The following is a 20,784-nucleotide window of genomic DNA, read 5'->3' as shown; positions in this document are numbered from 1 at the left end:
TGGAACTATTATTGCGCAGGCTGCCTAAATTATATGCATAAGAGGTAGAGTAGGCCACTATGAGAACAGCTGCTGCTTATATGGTGCTTCTACTTTGCAAGTGGAACAACTGCTTAATTTAGACATTATACACCTCACAACTTGCTGGGACATGGGCAGCTTGGTGTCTGGTGAGTGCTGGCGGATAATGTAATAAGCCTCGGGCTCACGCATGTGCCCTTGTTAAAATATACATTTATCATGATTAGCGAAAAAATTCATACCATTTATCATGATTAGCGAAAAATTCATACTTTCAGAACATCATGGGTTACACATAGCTGTCGAGTTTCGTGCAAAAATGTGCATTTTTGCGATTTAAACAGCAGAAGGAAAAACTTAAGATCGCATAAAAATTGGCACTCGCAAAAAAAAAGAGAAGGAAAATAATACAGACGTTTGCAGTATTTCCGTGAGATGTTTTTCCTTGACCTACCTAGTTCAGTTGGATGAGCTCACATCTGATCTAGCCACTAGGTTGGTGCTATTTGCATCTGTCAAACTGAAACTATCCAGGTTCTGATGTACAGTAGTAGTGCCTCTGAAGATGTCTAAAAAAAGCTCTGAAGATGCTGCTGCATTTAATTCTCCCCAACCAACCCCAAAGTCAATGATGGCACTGTAATTAGTTAGTTAGGATCTAATCAGAGGTTGGCACAAATGGTGACATGATTGCATAAACCACTTCCCCCCAGGATGAAAAGTAGACAGTCTCCATGATTCCCTGCGGAGAACTCAACTACTAGATCCTCTGCGTACACTGGTACCCCTTCAAGATAAATTAGTTCTGTCATAGCTCTAATTTGGCCAGACCATCACGAGGGTTTGCAGGCCTTGTCTTGCGTTGCCCTGCTAGTGGAGCTCATACTTTCTCGGCCGAGATTCCTGGGTGGGTTGAACTACAATACATCAGAATTCAGAAGTGCAGCAACAGCACTAGTGCTAATCCTCTATCTCCGGCCCTAACACGCGGAATGGGCCATCACAATCCACGGGCAGTTTGCCCATAGATTGCCCGAAAAGTTACATACATAAACACATCCGCCAGTGGGTGGCAGTGCTAGCACGATGCCAGCACCAGTTATGATGGCCGCATTAGCATCTCCACTCAGCATGTGATCAACCCCTTAATTAATCCACTCTGCACGTGCTAATCAAGAGGAGGGCGTGAGATCCAACCGGTGCAATGAACCTGCTCCTACGTGCGTTGAGTTGGGAACGCAACCGTCGCTTGATTGGGCGTCGACGCAGCCTGCAAAGACAATCAAGAGAGTAATTAAACTCATCGTTTCAATAGTACTCCTTGTCAGCAGCGATCGACTTCTTTTATCAGTTTCTCTGCATCCGTTCGGTTGTACAACCGGTTTTCAGCTCCACCGTAGATTCTCAACCTCAATCACATTTTTACTCTGGCATCGTTCCATGTCAATGAAAAGGCTTCTTTTGCATAAAGCAAAACCATGCGGTCCAAAGTAGGATAAACGCTACCCCAGTCCCCCTCCCACCATCGCCCCCCTTAGGGCATTTCTAACCGATCCCCTAAAGGTCATAAGGAAGTAAAAATTCGATATTACTCCCTTATGGTGCACCTAGCCGATCCCTTAAAAAAGTTAACGGGGTATAATTTTTACTCCACCTCCCTATTCTCTCTGAAATCTCCCTGAATTTACTCCATCCCGCTGCGGCCGATAAAAGTGGTGCCTCTCACTCTCGCCGCACTGTCTCCCGCCGATGCCGCTTCCACACCCCGCTGCCGCCGATGACCGTCGGGCTGGCCGGAATGGATAGCCCGGCCTCTTCCCTCACCCCGCTGGTCACCGGCGCCGGCTTTTTGCCGTCAGAAACCACCCATGCGCCACCGGCGTTCTAAAGAAGAGTTTGGGTATGAAGAAGACCCACCGTGTCCAAGCTCCTCCTCCCACGCTCCAATGGTCTCCAGGGTGGCCACCGCCTCTCCGGCAACGGCACGCCGCTCTCCTGCCGCACCTACCGGAGGCAAACAGGCTCAAAAGCCAACGGCGGCGATGTTGGCGCTCGTGGAGGCGGCCGCGAAGAAGAAGACGAAGGCCAAAGTGGCGCCTCCCTAGGCCGCCTCGTCATGCTGCAACTCTCAGCCCCTACGGCGACAGCTTCGGCGCGAGCGGCGGCCGCAGCCGGCAACAAGAATCGCGGTTGCCAAATGCTCGATGAAATGCCATCAAGGTGAAGGAAATATGCCCTAGAGGCAATAATAAAGTTATTATTTATTTCCTTATATCATGATAAATGTTTATTATTCATGCTAGAATTGTATTAACCGGAAACATAATACATGTGTGAATACATAGACAAACATAGTGTCACTAGTATGCCTCTACTTGACTAGCTCGTTAATCGAAGATGGTTGAGTTTCCTAGGCATGAGTTGTCATTTGATTAACGGGATCACATCATTAGGAGAATGATGTGATTGACTTGACCCATTTCGTTAGCTTAGCACTTGATCGTTTAGTATGTTGCTATTGCTTTCTTTATGACTTATACATGTTCCTATGACTATGAGATTATGCAACTCCCGTTTACCGGTGGAACACTTTGTGTGCTACCAAACGTCACAACGTAACTGGGTGATTATAAAGGTGCTCTACAGGTGTCTCTGAAGGTACTTGTTGAGTTGGCGTATTTCGAGATTAGGATTTGTCACTCCGATTGTCGGAGAGGTATCTCTGGGCCCTCTCGGTAATGCACATCACTATAAGCCTTGCAAGCAAATGTGACTAATGAGTTAGTTGCGGGATGATGCATTACGTAACGAGTAAAGAGACTTGCCGGTAACGAGATTGAACTAGGTATTGAGATACCGACGATCAAATCTCGGGCAAGTAACATACCGATGACAAAGGGAATAACGTATGTTGTTATGCGGTTTGACCGATAAAGATCTTCGTAGAATATGTAGGAGCCAATATGAGCATCCAGGTTCCGCTATTGGTTATTGACCAGAGACGTGTCTCGGTCATGTCTACATAGTTCTCGAACCCATAGGGTCCGCACGCTTAAAGTTTGGTGACGATCGGTATTATGAGTTTTTGTGTTTTGATGTACCGAAGGTAGTTCGGAGTCCCGGATATGATCATGGACATGACGAGGAGTCTCGAAATGGTCGAGACGTAAAGATCAATATATTGGACGACTATGTTCGGACACCGGAAGTGTTTCGGGAGGTTTCGGACATTTACCGGAGTACCGGGGGGTTACCAGAACCCCCCGGGGAGTTTATTGGGCCTAATGGGCCTTAGTGGGAGAAGAGGAGGGGCGGCCAGGGCAGCCGTGCGCCCCCTCCCCCTCTAGTCCGAATTGGACAAGGAGGGGGGGCCTTTTTCCTTCTCCTCCTCTCTCCCTTCCTTCCACTCTCCTACTCCAACAAGGAAAGGAGGAGTCCTACTCCCGGTGGGAGTAGGACTCCCCCTTGGCGCGCCCTCCTTGGCCGGACGCCTCTCCCCCCTTGCTCCTTTATATACGGGGGCAGGGGACACCTCTAAACACAACAATTGATCTCTTGATCTTTTAGCCGTGTGCGGTGCCACCCTCCACCATATTCCACCTCGGTCATATCGTAGCGGTGCTTAGGCGAAGCTCTGCATCGGTAGCAACATCATCACCGTCATCACGCCGTCGTGCTGACGGAACTCTCCCATGAAGCTCTGCTGGATCGGAGTTCGCGGGACATCATCGAGCTGAACGTGTGCTGAACTCGGAGGTGCCGTACGTTCGGTACTTGGATCGGTCGGATCGTGAAGACGTACGACTACATCAACCGCGTTGTGCTAACGCTTCTGCTTTCGGTCTATGAGGGTACGTGGACTACACTCTTCCCTCTCGTTGCTATGCATCACCATGATCTTGCGTGTGCGTAGGAATTTTTTTAAATTACTACGTTCCCCAACAGTGGCATCCGAGCCAGGTTTATGCGTAGATGTCATATGCACGAGTAGAACACAAGTGAGTTGTGGGCGATACAAGTCATACTGCTTACCAGCATGACATACTTTGGTTCGGCGGTATTGTTGGATGAAGCGGCCCGAACCGACATTACGCGTACGCTTACGCAAGACTGGTTCTACCGACGTGCTTTGCACATAGGTGGCTGGCGGGTGTCAGTTTCTCCAACTTTAGTTGAACCGAGTGTGACTACGCCCGGTCCTTGAGAAGGTTAAAATAGCACTAACTTGACGAACTATCGTTGTGGTTTTGATGCGTAGGTAAGAACGGTTTTTGCTCAGCCCGTAGCAGCCACGTAAAACTTGCAACAACAAAGTAGAGGACGTCTAACTTGTTTTTGCAGGGCATGTTGTGATGTGATATGGTCAACGCATAATGCTATATTTTATTGTATGAGATGATCATGTTTTGTAACCAAGTTATCCGCAACTGGCAGGAGCCATATGGTTGTCGCTTTATTGTATGCAATGCAATCGCCCTGTAATTGCTTTACTTTATCACTAAGCGGTAGCAATAGTTGGCGAGACGACAACGATGCTACGATGGAGATCAAGGTGTCGCGCTGGTGACGATGGTGATCATGATGATGCTTCGGAGATGGAGATCACAAGCACAAGATGATGATGGCCATATCATATCACTTATATTGATTGCATGTGATGTTTATCCTTTATGCATCTTATTTTGCTTTGTTTGACGGTAGCATTATAAGATGACCTCTCACTAAATTTCAAGATAAAAGTGTTCTCCCTGAGTATGCACCTTTGCCAAAGTTCGTCGTGCCGAGACACCACATGATGATCGGGTGTGATAAGCTCTATGTCCATCTACAACGGGTGCAAGCCAGTTTTGCACACGCAGAATACTCGGGTTAAACTTGACGAGCCTAGCATATGCAGATATGGCCTCGGAACATTGAGACCGAAAGGTCGAGCGTGAATCATATAGTAGATATGATCAACATAGTGATGTTCACCATTGAAAACTACTCCATCTCACGTGATGATCGGACATGGTTTAATTGATTTGGATCACGTGATCACTTAGATGATTAGAGGGATGTTTATCTAAGTGGGAGTTCTTAAGTAATATGATTAATTGAACTTAAATCTATCATGAACTTAGTACCTGATAGTATTTTGCTTGTCTATGTTGATTGTAGATAGATGGCCCGTGCTGTTGTTCCGTTGAATTTTAATGCATTCCTTGAGAAAGCAAAGTTGAAAGATGATGGTAGCAATTACACGGATTGGGTCCGTAACTTGAGGATTATCCTCATTGCTGCACAGAAGAATTACGTCCTGGAAGCACCGCTGGGTGCCAGGCCTGCTGCAGATGCAACTGACGACGTTAAGAACGTCTGGCAGAGCAAAACTGATGACTACTCGATAGTTCAGTGTGACATGCTTTACGGCTTAGAATCGGGACTTCAATGACGTTTTGAACGTCATGGAGCATATGAGATGTTCCAGGAGTTGAAGTTAATATTTCAAGCAAATGCCCGAATTGAGAGATATGAAGCCTCCAATAAGTTCTATAGCTGCAAGATGGAGGAGAATAGTTCTGTCAGTGAACATATACTCAAAATGTCTGGGTATAACAATCACTTGATTCAACTGGGAGTTAATCTTCCGGATGATAGTGTCATTGACAGAATTCTTCAATCACTACCACCAAGCTACAAGAGCTTCGTGATGAACTATAATATGCAAGGGATGGATAAGACTATTCCCGAGCTCTTCGCAATGCTAAAGGCTGCGGAGGTAGAAATCAAGAAGGAGCATCAAGTGTTGATGGTCAACAAGACCACCAGTTTCAAGAAAAAGGGTAAAGGGAAGAAGAAGGGGAACTTCAAGAAGAACGGCAAACAAGTTGTTGCTCAAGAGAAGAAACCCAAGTATGGACCTAAGCCTGAGACTGAGTGCTTCTACTGCAAGCAGACTGGTCACTGGAAGCGGAACTGCCCCAAGTATTTGGCGGATAAGAAGGATGACAAGGTGAACAAAGGTATATGTGATATACATGTTATTGATGTGTACCTTACTAGAGCTCGCGGTAGCACCTAGGTATTTGATACTGGTTCTGTTGCTAATATTTGCAACTCGAAACAGGGACTACGGATTAAGCGAAGACTGGCTAAGGACGAGGTGACGATGCGCGTGGGAAATGGTTCCAAAGTCGATGTGATCGCCGTCAGCACGCTACCTCTACATCTACCTTCGGGATTAGTTTTAGACCTAAATAATTGTTATTTGGTGCCAACATTGAGCATGAACATTATGTCTGGATCTTGTTTGATGCGAGACGGTTATTCATTTAAATCTGAGAATAATGGTTGTTCTATTTATATGAGTAATATCTTTTATGGTCATGCACCCTTGAAGAATGGTCTATTTTTGTTGAATCTCGATAGTAGTGATACACATATTCATAATGTTGAAGCCAAAAGATGCAGAGTTGATAACGATAGTGCAACTTATTTGTGGCACTACCGTTTGTGTCATATTGGTGTAAAGCGCATGAATAAACTCCATACTGATGGTCTTTTGGAATCACTTGATTATGAGTCACTTGGTACTTTGCGAACCATGCCTTATGGGCAAGATGACTAAAACGCCGTTCTACGGAACAATGGAGCGAGCAACAGATTTGTTGGAAATCATACATACTGATGTATGTGGTCTGATGAATATTGAGGCTCGCGGCGGGTATCGTTATTTTCTCACCTTCACAGATGATTTGAGCAGATATGGGTATATCTACTTAATGAAACATAAATATGAAACATTTGAAAAGTTCAAAGAATTTCAGAGTGAAGTGGAAAATCATCGTAACAAGAAAATAAAGTTTCTACGATCTGATCGTGGAGGAGAATATTTGAGTTACGAGTTTGGTCTACATTTGAAACAATGTGGAATAGTTTCGCAACTCACGCCACCCGGAACACCACAGCTTAATGGTGTGTCCGAACATCGTAATCGTACTTCACTAGATATGGTGCAATCTATGATGTCTCTTACTGATTTACCGCTATCGTTTTGGGGTTATGCTCTAGAAACGGCTGCATTCACATGAAATAGGGCACCATCGAAATCCGTTGGGACGACGCCATATGAACTGTGGTTTGGCAAGAAACCAAAGTTGTCGTTTCTTAAAGTTTGGGGCTGCGATGCTTATGTGAAAAAGCTTCAACCTGATAAGCTCGAACCCAAATCAAAGAAATGTGTCTTCATAGGATACCCAAAGGAAACTGTTGGGTACACCTTCTATCACAGATCCGAAGGCAAGACTTTTGTTGCTAAGAATGGATCTTTTCTAGAGCAGGAGTTTCTCTCGAAAGAAGTGAGTGGGAGGAAAGTAGAACTTGATGAGGTAACTGTACCTGCTCCCTTATTGGAAAGTAGTTCATCACAGAAATCGGTTCCTGTGACTCCTACACCAATTAGTGAGGAAGCTAATGATGTTGATCATGAAACTTCAGATCAAGTTACTACCGAACCTCAGGTCAACCAGAGTAAGATCCGCACCAGAGTGGTACGGTAATCCTATTCACTACTGGAAACAGAGAATTTGCCATCAGCCAGTTCTTTGCCGTCTGCCAGCGGATGGCAAAGAACGTCTTTGCCATCTGCTTACAAAAACAGACGGCAAAGAAGTGAGAGATGGCAAAGAACCTGGTTGCCATCAGCCATTTCTTTGCCATCTGCCAGCCGATGGCAAAGAATCTTTGCTGTCCGCTAGCAGACGGCAAAGAGGTGGGTGGGGTCCAGTGCTGTAACGGCCAATCAACCCACCTCTTTGTCGTCTGCCAGTAGATGTCAAAGAATCTTTTCCGTCTGCTGGCAGATGGAAAAGAAGTGGGTGGGGCCTAGTGGATGACGGAGCTATAACGGCCCACTAGCCCCACCTCTTTGCCATCTGCCAGCCGACGACAAAGATTCTTTGCCATCAGCTGGCTGATGGCAAAGAGGTGGGGCTTTGCCATCCGCTGGCTGATGGCAAAGATGTGGGCCTTTGCCATCCGTTGGCTGATGGCAAAGAAGTGGGACTATCTGCTCCCCTCTCTTCTTCACAAAAAATCTCCTCCCCTCTCTCCCAGCCCGGCCCCACCCCTCTCTCTCTCCCCACCTCTCCCAGCCACCACCGCACCGCGCCCCAGCCCCGCGTTCCCGACGCCGCCCAGCACCGCCGCTGCCCCGCCCCTCCCCGCCACCGCAGCCCTCCCCCGACCCTCCCCGCCACCGCAGCCCGCCCCTGCGGCCGCCCCCTCCCCGCGGCCCTCCCGGCCACCACCCAGCACCGCCGCCAGCCCGCCCCTCCCCGCCGCCACCCAGCACCGCCGCCGGCCCACCCCTCCCCGCCACCGCAGCCCTCCCCGACCCTTCCCGCCATCGCAGCCCGCCCCTGCGCCCGCCCCTCCACCGTTCCAGGCCGCGGTGCCGCCCCCTCCCCGCGGCCCTCCCGGCCACCGCGGCGTGCCCCGCGGCCGTCCCCGCCCCTGCGCCCGCCCCTCCACCGAGCCAGGCCGCGGCGCCGGCCCCTCCCCGCGGCCCTCCCCGCCACCGCGCCATCCACCGAGCCAGGCCCCTGCGCTCGCCCCTCCACACGAAAAAGGTTTTGGTTAGTTTGGAGGCCTGTTGTCATGATTTACAAGTTTTTAGTACAAGATGAACTCAGTTTGGGGTTCTTCATCTATTCTCAGTGAGATGTAGAGAATGCTCATGCTGATGATAGACTAGACTCACCCATCTTTTGTTCCTGTGCTTTGTTCATCATTTAATCGAATTATCATTATTTGATTTGCTCTCTAAATCAACTCGGGAGACACAGATCGGCCTGATGTTGGTAGTATGCTGTCATGAAAATCTTTACATGTCTTCGTTGAACACCTCTTTACATTTCCCCATGTGATTACCTTGAACCCATGATGTTCTTTAGTCAGAAGTATTTTTATGTGTAAATAATTGTATACTCTGCTCAAATGATTAAATGGAATGATTCACAAGTACTAGCTATGTTTCTAAATATAAGACGTTTTGGCAGTTTATATCGAACTGCCAAAACGTCTTATATTCAGGAGCATAGGGTGTAGTTCCTACTTTAAGTATATTATAAGCATTCCGTTTTAAGTTGTTAGAGGATGTTTTCATCCATACGAGGTTTCAAACTTGGCCTCCATTTGTTACAAGTTTTGAGCATGATACTGAACCTGTATATATATGTATTGGTGAGCAATCCACTAAGGACATTCTACAATGATGATGTAATCCTTTCTCTGTTTCTGAGCAGAACATGCACGGTAACTGTGATGCTAGGGTTGACATCTATACACGGACTTGCAGGTCCCCATGTCAAATTATGCAGTTAGGTTGAATTCCCATCAGAAACTGGTAGGATGGGATATAGGCCTCTGAAAATCTTTCAGAGAAACATCTTTTGTATGTGATCGAAAGAAGTTGATGAACTGAAAGCAAGATTTATAGTGTTAAAAATCTGCTGAAATCTGCAAGAAATTGATCGTCGTGTTGGGAAAGGTGTGTTTGCGTCAAGTCTCTCCTTTTGCAATTTTGAGTTTCTCATGTCCATGTTCAGACTTGCAGAGGTCCGGGTCTCCCCCCTTTTCAAAAAATAATGTTCAGACTTGCAGTCGAAGTTGCAATTGGAATTCAACCAAAATTGACAAAATTCTCTTCTTGCTGTTTCTTGATATAAAACTACATATGTACGACATAACCGTGATATACATTCAGAAAAAGATGAATCTTTTCTGAGGTTTGCAAGTTGGATTGTGCTCAACACCGATTGCATACAAAGCAGGACAGACGTATATCATCTATTGCCTTCTTCTGTTTATAGCGAGGTATTTTAATTTTAATGCAGAAAGGGCTACATTACAAAGTAATTGCTAGGCAGTTGCAGTGTAAGTTGGCAAGTTCTGCTAGTGTAAATCTTGGACTGTAATTTGTAGGTGTTCTTGGACTCTTTTGCACTATAATTCTTGATAATTTTCAGTGTCATTTACTTTGTCAACACAGTGTGTAGGCTCTGAATGTTTTTATGCTATTAGGTGCACACATTCTTTTGTATTTTTTTGCATGCTTTCACTAATATTGAGTCTGCAGTGTAATTTTCAGCTACCTCAGGATTATAGTGTAGGTTATATGATTTTTTGCCACTGTATTTCTTCATTCTAGACTTCAAAGTTTCTGTAATTTCCAGAGGATCCTGTTTGTTTCTAATTTAATATACTAATATTTCCCCAGATTTTATTACTATATAGTAAGTAGAAGTGTTTCTGACCTGGTGATCTTCCTGGGATTTCCCTCAATGTTTGGCTGTTTGGTGGGTCACAAGCTGATGGGCAGTTGTTCGCCATGGTCCAGGGTATTTGTGGTTCAGGTTTAGTTGAAACCGGGTGACAGTCTAGCCCGACCCATTTTTTAGAAATAGAAAGCATACAGTCGCCGGGGTGGGGTTTTTTGGACATACAAGTGTCCTCCGTTTATTTGTCAGGAAATGAGAATGTTACCGAATTGAAAAACAATCAAGTACTAAATAGACACTCCCTAATTTTAAGAGGATTTTTAACCTAGCTTTTTCTGTTTAGTGCTAGTTTGGCTTGCCTTAGCTTTTATATTTCAACAATCAGGTTCACAAATAGATACCAACCTAGACACGAGCTAGATAAACCCTATCTGATTTTGTTTTCTCCACTTGAGATTTGCAGGGGAGGTTGCATTGCCCGGAGGAAAGGCAGAGGAGGGTGATGCTGATGATGCAGCAACATCATTAAGGGAGGCAAAGGAGGAGATTGGGCTTGATCCAGCCTTGGTCACTGTCGTTTCCTCGCTTGAGCACTTCTTGCCCAAGGTAAGATGTCTATGAGTTCTCGCTTATACCCCTACTGGAAAAAATCACATTGTACAGCGACAGACTATTAAGTGCACACTAAAGGCATGTTAGTTTTTCTTCTTCTTAGACTTCCAAAAAACACATGCATGCAGCCAAGATTTAGGATATGCTTATAGATGTTTTGAGGATTATGTAGCAGGCTTTTCTTTACAGTCCACTTTTGCCGGATAGAATTTATCTTTGTCCCTTTGACACCACGACACCCAGACACGACACCCCCGACCCCCGACGCCTCTTCGGCTTCCTGTTGACTGAAAAGGTGCTTTTCGGCCTTCCAGAGGCCGACGGGGTCATATATTTATGAATTATGAGTTAGGTCATATATTTTCCGATTTTGTTATGAAAAACATCATATATATTTGTGTTGATCGGGTGGATTTAAATGTGCAGTTGTTTCGTCGCTGCGAGGGTCTGGTGTTCGACGACCTCCCCGTGCGTTCAACGAGCTCCGCCCCGGCGTTCGTGGGTGAGCACAAATGACATCTCCTCCTCCCCCAATCATTTGTTATGTTCCGGTCTTCGTGCCGATGAAACATACTAGCTGTAGGTAGATTGAATCATCAGTATGCGTGACCACTATGCGTCTCCCGTTCAAAAGGGTTACATCTATAAATATGCATGCATTTGCATATTTATAACCGTGATTCTTTCGAATTGTCCAACGTTATCCATGGACAGCCCGAGTATGTGTAGATTGGGTTCGTTTTCCCATATGCTCTGCTCCGGATCTGATGCAAAATTTTGTCAACGCCTCCCTGTTGTTCTCCGGGTACACATCCTCTTTGCTTATTGCGGAGACGTGTATCAGGAGAACAGTGGGGAGGTGCTGCCAAAATTTTGCGTTGGATCCAGAGTAGAGCATGGGAAAACGAACCCAATCTACACATACTCGGGTGGGATTAGGACCTATCTTTACCTATTAGCGTCTAGGTTGCATGGACGTAATAAAACTGACAAACTCTATTAACTGATGAATATGGTTTGCTGAATTATGTATATATTTCTTGTGTGTCCAGTAGCTAGGCAAGATGAGTGATCGTGCGTGGATGTACACCGGTCACACTAGTCAGAAAGACATGACCCATGAATGGATAACAAAAACCAAGGGGTTTGTGAGAGTCACATTTGCAAATGGACAGAGACAAACCTGGTGCCCCTGTGTCGAGTGCGACAACTATCATAAGAGGTCAGAGTTTGAAATGATCAAACACCTGCAGAAGTGGGGTTTTACGCCTAATTATACGGTCTGGACATTTCATGGTGAGTCTACCCAACGTGTCAGAGCTGAGGAGGGCCGTCCTCACACCGACGAGCATGGTACCGGGATGCAAGACATGGTGGAATACTTTGATGATGCTCGGGATTCGGATGATGAGATGGAGGAATCTGCAAAGGCCTTCAATGAGATGTTGGAGTCTTCAAAACGTCCTCTCCATGAGCACACTGAGCTTTGTCAGCTGGATGCCATCGCACAAGTAATGGCTCTAAAGGCTCAATTCAACTTGGGAAGAGAATGCTACGACGTGATGATGACACTATTTGGACGCTTTCTACCCAAAGGCCATGTAATGCCTACAAACATGTACCAGTCGGACAAAATCCTCCGTGTACTTAAGATGCCCTATGAGAAGATAGATGCCTGTGAGAAAGGATGTGCCTTATTTAGGCTTGAGTATGCGGACTTGAAGTATTGTCCCGTTTGCCAGTCTTCCAGGTATGTTGTGGTAGACAACGGTATGGGTGAGAAGAGTCAGACAAAAATCCCAGTTAATGTTCTTCGATATATGCCAATCATACCAAGACTCCAACGTCTTTTCATGGTCGGATAGGCTGGATTGTTGGGAGGCGTTGGTGGATGAGTGGTGCTCTCCCCAATGGCTATCCACCCACAACAATGCAAACGATCGGCGTGGCAAAATGAGCGGTGTGCCACACCATCAAGGCAGCGTCAACCTATATCAGTACGGGGATAACTGGGTATGTGGTTTGCTTCATGATTCATGCAAATTCAGTCTTCATGCTAGCTTGAGCCCTTAACTAATACTTTGTTCCTCTCTTTTAGGCGCGGCACAACAAGACGGATGTGCCAGAGCTGTTCGACCTCTATGCCATGGCCCATAGTGCCCCGTATAAGAAGGCTAAGGCATTCTCTGAGTCTGATATCGATGATCCAAAGAACTTCACCAACCGCGCCTCCCACAACAAGCTCGTGAGGTACAGAGACGAGGTGAAGGCGAGGAAAGGGCCGGACTTTAACCCGAGCCAGCCTATTGATCCAGAGCTGGTGATGATATCTGGTGGTGGGAGGAACCATGGCTTGTTAGCCATTGGGGATGGACTGATACGTTGTACTAGCACTCTCCCGCAGATCAAGAGGCGCCAGACGAGCTCCGATCCTGAGATAAGGCCTCGTCCACGGCCAATGGATCTCCAAATCAAGGTTAGTTATACAGAATCAGATGCCTTTCCTCCATTACATTATGTGTGCGGCCGTCGATGATTACAATGCTAAAGAGGAGTGGTGTTGCAGGCTGCTATTGAGGAAGAGAGAGCAAAGACCCAGGAGCTTCTGGCGGAGGAAAGGAGGCAGGCGGCGGAGAGGGAGAGGGAGACTGAGGAGAGGACGGCTAGGCTTTTGGAGGAGGAGAGGAACCGGAACGACTTGGCTAACCGGGCCATATACGAGCTCTTCGCGGTAAGTTTCTTCTGCATATTAGCTAAATCATGCACGTAATGTTCCTTTCATTAGTAACTAATATGACTGACTCGTCAAAACCAAATGTGCAGTCCATGTGTGAGAAGAACGGTCAGACCCCTCCGCCGATGCCAGTCATTGCTCCGGCGAACACGGCGAGTTTCATTTGAATGGACATTACTTATTAGTCTTCACATTTGAGTTGCATCATGCTAACGAAACATTGCAAATGATCTTTAATTTGGTGCAGCATAACTCCCGACAAGCATCGATGTCTGCCATTGGCGCGAGCAAGAACCCCGATCCTCCTCTGTCTGCCACTACCGCGAGCAAGAACCCCGATCCTTCACCTACGGGTTGACGGTAAGTTTTGCCTAGTGCTTTGCTTAATTAGCTCCAAAATGACCTATTTAACATAGGATAGCTCTAAAATAACCTATACTTAGCATTTTTTTTCCACCAAAATTACTTAATATGCTTAGCTAGCTCAAAATTGACCTATTTAACCTAGGATAGCTCTAAAATGACCTATACTTAGCAATTTTTTCTCCAAATGACTTAATATGCTTAGCTAGCTCTAGAATGACATAATATGCTTACGAAATGACATATTTTAGTTCCGAAATGACTTCATATGCTTAGCTAGCTCCAAAATGACATAATAAACTTATTAGTTCCAAAATGACCTTACTTAGCATTTTTTACACCAAAATGACTTAGTATGCTTAGCTAGCTCAAAAATGACATAGTAACCATACTTAGCTCCAAAATGACCTATTTTACAGATGTAAGTTGGATCATAATAATCTTCACATTTTAGTTGCATCATAATAATCTTCTTCTTCTAACTTTCTTCTTTCCCATTTTGTAGATCTGCTTCAGATCACGGAAGCTTGGGTTGATGGAGTGTTTGTCTTTAGTTTTTGTTTTGACTTTGTGAGAATTGCTACCTGTGATGAAACTGTGTAATATTGATGAAACTATGTATATGTATGGATGAAACTTGCTACTATTGGTAACATGTGTTGGATATGTGTTGGATATATTTGCGTTCATGACTATTGGTAATATGTGTTGAATATGCTATATTGGTCATATATATATATATATGTTTAATTTTATGTGAAAATGAATTGATATAAGAAAAAACAAAATTAAATGAGGCAATATAGGCACTTTGCCATCTGCTGGCCGATGGCAAAGAGCTTTGCCATCCGCTGGCAGATGGCAAAGAGGACACGTGGCAACAACCTGTAAAGCGCTCGTCTAGCCTATTTGTTCTCTTTGCCATCCGCCAGCACATGGCAAAGAGCCTGCATCCTTTGCCATCAGCTGGCGGATGGCAAAGAGCCTGCAGCCTTTGCCATCAGCTGGCCGATGGCAAAGAGCCTGCACCCATTGCCATCAGCTGGCGGATGGCAAAGAGCCTGCAGCCTTTGCCATTAGCTGGCCGATGGCAAAGAGCCTGCACCCATTGCCATCAGCTGCCAGATGGCAGATGGCAAAGCACGCCGTTAGCCTCCTAACGTGGCTAACCCCGTTCCTCAGGCTTTGCCATCGGCCAGCTGATGGCAAAGGCTACAGGCTCTTTGCCATCTGCCAGCAGATGGCAAAGAAGCCTTTACCAGAGTTTATTCAGCCGGCCCTTTGCCATCTGCTGGCAGATGGCAAAGCCCTTTGCCATCCGCCGTCCGTGCCTTTGCCATCTGCCATGGCAGATGGCAAAGTGCCTGATTCCAGTAGTGATTCTGGAGGTCATGTTACTTGACCAAGGCGAACCTACGAACTATGAAGAAGCGATAGTGAGCCCAGATTCCGCAAAATGGCTTGAGGCCATGAAATCTGAGATGGGATCCATGTATGAGAACAAAGTGTGGACTTTGGTTGACTTGCCCGATGATCGGCAAGCCATAGAGAATAAATGGATCTTCAAGAAGAAGACTGACGCTGACGGTAATGTTAATGTCTATAAAGCTTGACTTGTTGCGAAAGGTTTTCGACAAGTTCAAGGGGTTGACTACGATGAGACTTTCTCACCCGTAGCGATGCTTAAGTCTGTCCGAATCATGTTAGCAATTGCTGCATTTTATGATCATGAAATTTGGCAAATGGATGTCAAAACTGCATTCCTGAATGGATTTCTGGAAGAAGAGTTGTATATGATGCAACCAGAAGGTTTTGTCGATCCAAAGGGAGCTAACAAAGTGTGCAAGCTCCAGCGATCCATTTATGGACTGGTGCAAGCCTCTTGGAGTTGGAATAAACGTTTTGATAGTGTGATCAAAGCATATGGTTTTATACAGACTTTTGGAGAAGCCTGTATTTACAAGAAAGTGAGTGGGAGCTCTGTAGCATTTCTGATATTATATGTGGATGACATATTACTAATTGGAAATGATATAGAATTTCTGGATAGCATAAAAGGATACTTGAATAAGAGTTTTTCAATGAGAGACCTCGGTGAAGCTGCTTACATATTGGGCATCAAGATCTATAGAGATAGATCAAGACGCTTGATAGGACTTTCACAAAGCACATACCTTGACAAAGTTTTGAAAAAGTTCAAAATGGATCAAGCAAAGAAAGGGTTCTTGCTTGTATTACAAGGTGTGAAGTTGAGTCAGACTCAATGCCCGACCACTACAGAAGATAGAGAGAAAATGAAAGATGTTCCCTATGCTTCAGTCATAGGCTCTATCATGTATGCAATGATGTGTACCAGACCTGATGTGTGTCTTGCTATTAGCCTAGGAGGGAGGTACCAAAGTAATCCAGGAGTGGATCACTGGACAGCGGTCAAGAACATCCTGAAATACCTGAAAAGGACTAAGGATATGGTTCTCGTTTATGGAGGTGACAAAGTGCTCATCGTAAATGGTTACGTCGATGCAAGCTTTGACACTGATCCGGACGATTCTAAATCGCAAACCGGATACGTGTTTACATTGAACGGTGGAGCTGTCAGTTGGTGTAGTTCTAAACAAAGCGTCGTGGCGGGATCTACGTGTGAAGCGGAGTACATAGTTGCTTCGGAAGCAGCAAATGAAGGAGTCTGGATGAAGGAGTTCATATCCGATATAGGTGTCATACCTAGTGCATCGGGTCCAATGAAAATCTTTTGTGACAATACTGGTGCAATTGCCTTGGCAAAGGAATCCAGATTTCACAAGAGAACCAAGCACATCAAGAGACGCTTCAAGTCCAGGTGGGAGACAAAGAGATTTGCAAGATACATACGGATCTGAATGTTGCGGACCCGTTGACTAAGCCTCTTCCATGAGCAAAACATGATCGGCACCAAGACTCCATGGGTATTAGAATCATTACAATGTAATCTAGATTATTTACTCTAGTGCAAGTGGGAGACTGAAGGAAATATGCCCTAGAGGCAATAATAAAGTTATTATTTATTTCCTCATATCATGATAAATGTTTATTATTCATGCTAGAATTGTATTAACCGGAAACATAATACATGTGTGAATACATAGACAAACATAGTGTCACTAGTATGCCTCTACTTGACTAGCTCGTTAATCAAAGATGGTTGAGTATCCTAACCATAGACATGAGTTGTCATTTGATTAACGGGATCACATCATTAGGAGAATGATGTGATTGACATGACCCATTCCGTTAGCTTAGCACTTGATCGTTTAGTATGTTGCTATTGCTTTCTTCATGACTTATACATGTTCCTATGACTATGAGATTATGCAACTCCCGTTTACCGGAGGAACACTTTGTGTGCTACCAAACGTCACAACGTAACTGGGTGATTATAAAGGTGCTCTACAGGTGTCTCCGAAGGTACTTGTTGAGTTGGCGTATTTCGAGATTAGGATTTGTCACTCTGATTATCAGAGAGGTATCTCTAGGCCCTCTCGGTAATGCACATCACTATAAGCCTTGCAAGCAATGTGACTAATGAGTTAGTTGCGGGATGATGCATTACGTAACGAGTTAAGAGACTTGCCGGTAACGAGATTGAACTAGGTATTGAGATACCGACGATCGAATCTCGGGCAAGTAACATACCGATGACAAAGGGAACAACGTATGTTGTTATGCGGTTTGACCGATAAAGATCTTCGTAGAATATGTAGGAGCCAATATGAGCATCCAGGTTCCGCTATTGGTTATTGACCGGAGACGTGTCTCGGTCATGTCTACATAGTTCTCGAATCCATAGGGTCCGCACGCTTAAAGTTTGGTGACGATCGGTATTATGAGTTTTTGTGTTTTGATGTACCAAAGGTAGTTCGGAGTCCCGGATATGATCATGGACATGACGAGGAGGCTCGAAATGATCGGGACATAAAGATCGATATATTGGACGACTATGTTCCGACACCGGAAGTGTTTCGGGAGGTTTCGGACATTTACCGGAGTACCGGGGGGTTACCGGAACCCCCCGGGGTGTTTATTGGGCCTAATGGGCCTTAGTGGGAGAAGAGGAGGGCGGCCAGGGAAGCCGCGCGCCCCCTCCCCCTATAGTCTGAATTGGACAAGGAGGGGGTGGGCGGCGCCCCCTTTTTCCTTCTCCTCCCCTCTCCTACTCCAACAAGGAAAGGAGGAGTCCTACTCCCGGTGGGAGTAGGACACCCCCCTTGGCGCGCCCTCCTTGGCCGGCCGCCTCTCCCCCCTTGATCCTTTATATACGGGGGTAGGGGCACCTCTAGACACAACAATTGATCTCTTGATCTTTTAGCCGTGTGCGGTGCCCCCCTCCACCATATTCCACCTCGGTCATATCGTAGCGGTGCTTAGGCAAAGCTCTGCATCGGTAGCAACATCATCACCGTCATCACGCCGTCGTGCTGACGGAACTCTCCCGTGAAGCTCTCCTGGATCGGAGTTCGCGGGACGTCATCGAGCTGAACGTGTGCTGAACTCGGAGGTGCCGTACATTCGGTACTTGGATCGGTCGGATCGTGAAGACGTACAACTACATCAACCGCGTTGTGTTAACGCTTCCGCTTTCGGTCTACAAGGGTACGTGGACTACACTCTCCCCTCTCGTTGCTATGCATCACCATGATCTTGCGTGTGCGTAGGAATTTTTTTGAAATTACTAAAAACCTTGCGTCTTTTCAGTATCCGATAGTGATCAGTAATGATTGTTGGTAGTGTTTGCTTTGATATTATAGTGCGGAGATGAACACGGCCGAACTTCTCGCATCGTTGGAGTCCTCGGCCGCCGTTGGCCTTGATGAGCTCAACTATGACTTATTTTGGGACCATTTAGCCACCCAAGACATGGAGGAGGAGGAGGCCGAGGCCGAGGAGGAGGTCCAAGAGGTGGTGGCCGAGGAGGAGGCCGAGGAGTAGGAGGTTGTGGAGGTGACCGAAGGAAGCACCTAGGTCCCAAGGGCCACACCCAAAATTATAACCAAAAGGAGGACATTGCTCTTTGCGATGCTTGGTGCGCCATCTCCATGGATGCAACGATTAGAACGGATCAAACGAAGACCATGTTTTGGGAGAGGATTACCGACCACTACAACAACTCCGTGGACGTGCGATCAAGCCGTACCCAAGGTTCTCTTGGGCATCGTTGGAGCACCATTCATGACCAATGCAACCGATGGTCCGGTTGCATCGACCAAGTGAATCATGCTCCACCGAGTGGTGTGCAAGTGGCGGAGTATGGCCCCTACATCCAAGAGCTATTCAAGCATCGGAACACCAAGTTCGGCCACAAGCCCTTCACTTGGCATCATTGTTACAAAGAGCTATGCAAAAATGAGAAGTGGATCCAAAAAATTGCGGAGACCACTCCAAAGAGGTCAAGGTTGAGCATCCGTTGAGGAGGAGGAGGACAAGGTTGATGAAGATGCCAACAAAAGACCGGAAGGAAACAAGATTGCGAAAGAAAGAAGAGAAATGCATTCGGTGGCACTTACAAGGAAGAACTTCTGGCAATGATCGAGACCAATAAGATGTTGGCGGACGAACGCAAAGAGGAGAAGATGGCGAGGTGGAATGAGCTTAAGGCGTTAGAGGATGAGAAATGGAAGGCCAAGTCCGCGTCCAAAGAGAGAATGTTTAAGGTGGAGGAGCATAGGCTTGCACTTGAGGAGGAGAGGATTCGTGATGCCAAGAAGGCGGAAGTACGCGCTATCATCTTCATGAATCCAAATACAATGGATGAAACCACAAGAAAGTATTGGGAGCTCACTCGTGGAGAGATCTTGGAAGCCTCTCTACGAAATGTTGGTGGTGGCCAAGGGGGTGGTGTTGATGGTGGCGGTCGAGGGGGTGGTGGAGGCGATGATGTTGGTGGTGGTGGCTGAGACGATGGCAGTGTTGATGTTGGTGGTGATGGTGGCCGAGAGGATGGCGGTGTTCATGGCGGTGGTGATGGTGGCCGAGAGGATGGTGAAGTTGATTTCTTCGCCAATGACATTGTTTGAGTGGTGGCTGATCGAGGAGGTGATGGTGCATGCCAAACTTTGGCCCGATCACAACATATACATGCCATGTTTGTGGTGATTTTGGATCAAACATTGTGTTTGACGTGATGCCTTTTGGACGAACTTCACATGTTTTACTTTGAAAAACCAGATGATGAAACTTTATGTAATGACGGTTATGCTACGCATGTTTTAATTTGAATGTTTTAAAGATATGTATTGTGTTTTGTTTGAAGTTGGTGCGGCTAGGATACAGAATCTAGACAAATTTATTTTTACTCCACTAACTTTTAGGCGATTGGCTAGGTGCGGCCACCGTTAGTGGAGTAAAAATTTACTCCACTAACTTTACTCCACCGTTTACTCCATTAAGTTTCACGGAATCGGTTAGAAATGCCCTTAGGGCCCATGTGGCTGCCACCCCTTGGGCTAGCCGAGGTGAATCCCATAGGACACCTCCGTGCAGAATATTTCGGAACCTTTCGACACCTACAAAAATAACCAGAACGCTTCCGGATCCATCTGGAGCAGTTCTGAAACCTTTGAAAACTTTTCCGGTGCCATTCTCTCTTTCTCCAATGTCCTATATTACTCATACAATTTGCTAGTCGTTTAGCGTGTACCTTGCATGTTTAGTAATATGTACGCATGACTCGGAACACCTTCTGGAATAGTTAATGGTGGAATCTAGGCATGTTAATTCCTACATACACACGAAGATCTTTTATTCGGTGAACCTTTT

General features: G+C 46.0%; 1 pseudogene; it reads left to right on the top strand.

Annotated features, from left to right (window-relative positions):
- Positions 1–20,305, top strand: part of LOC123171374 (uncharacterized) — a 104,014-nt pseudogene extending 83,709 nt beyond the window's left edge.
- The last annotated feature ends 479 nt before the right edge of the window (positions 20,306–20,784 follow it).

This window comes from Triticum aestivum, chromosome 7D (assembly GCF_018294505.1).
Source record: "Triticum aestivum cultivar Chinese Spring chromosome 7D, IWGSC CS RefSeq v2.1, whole genome shotgun sequence".
NCBI classification, from domain to species: Eukaryota; Viridiplantae; Streptophyta; class Magnoliopsida; order Poales; family Poaceae; genus Triticum; species Triticum aestivum.
Note: the sequence above shows the minus strand (reverse complement) of the source record. Positions and strands in the feature narration are given on the sequence as shown.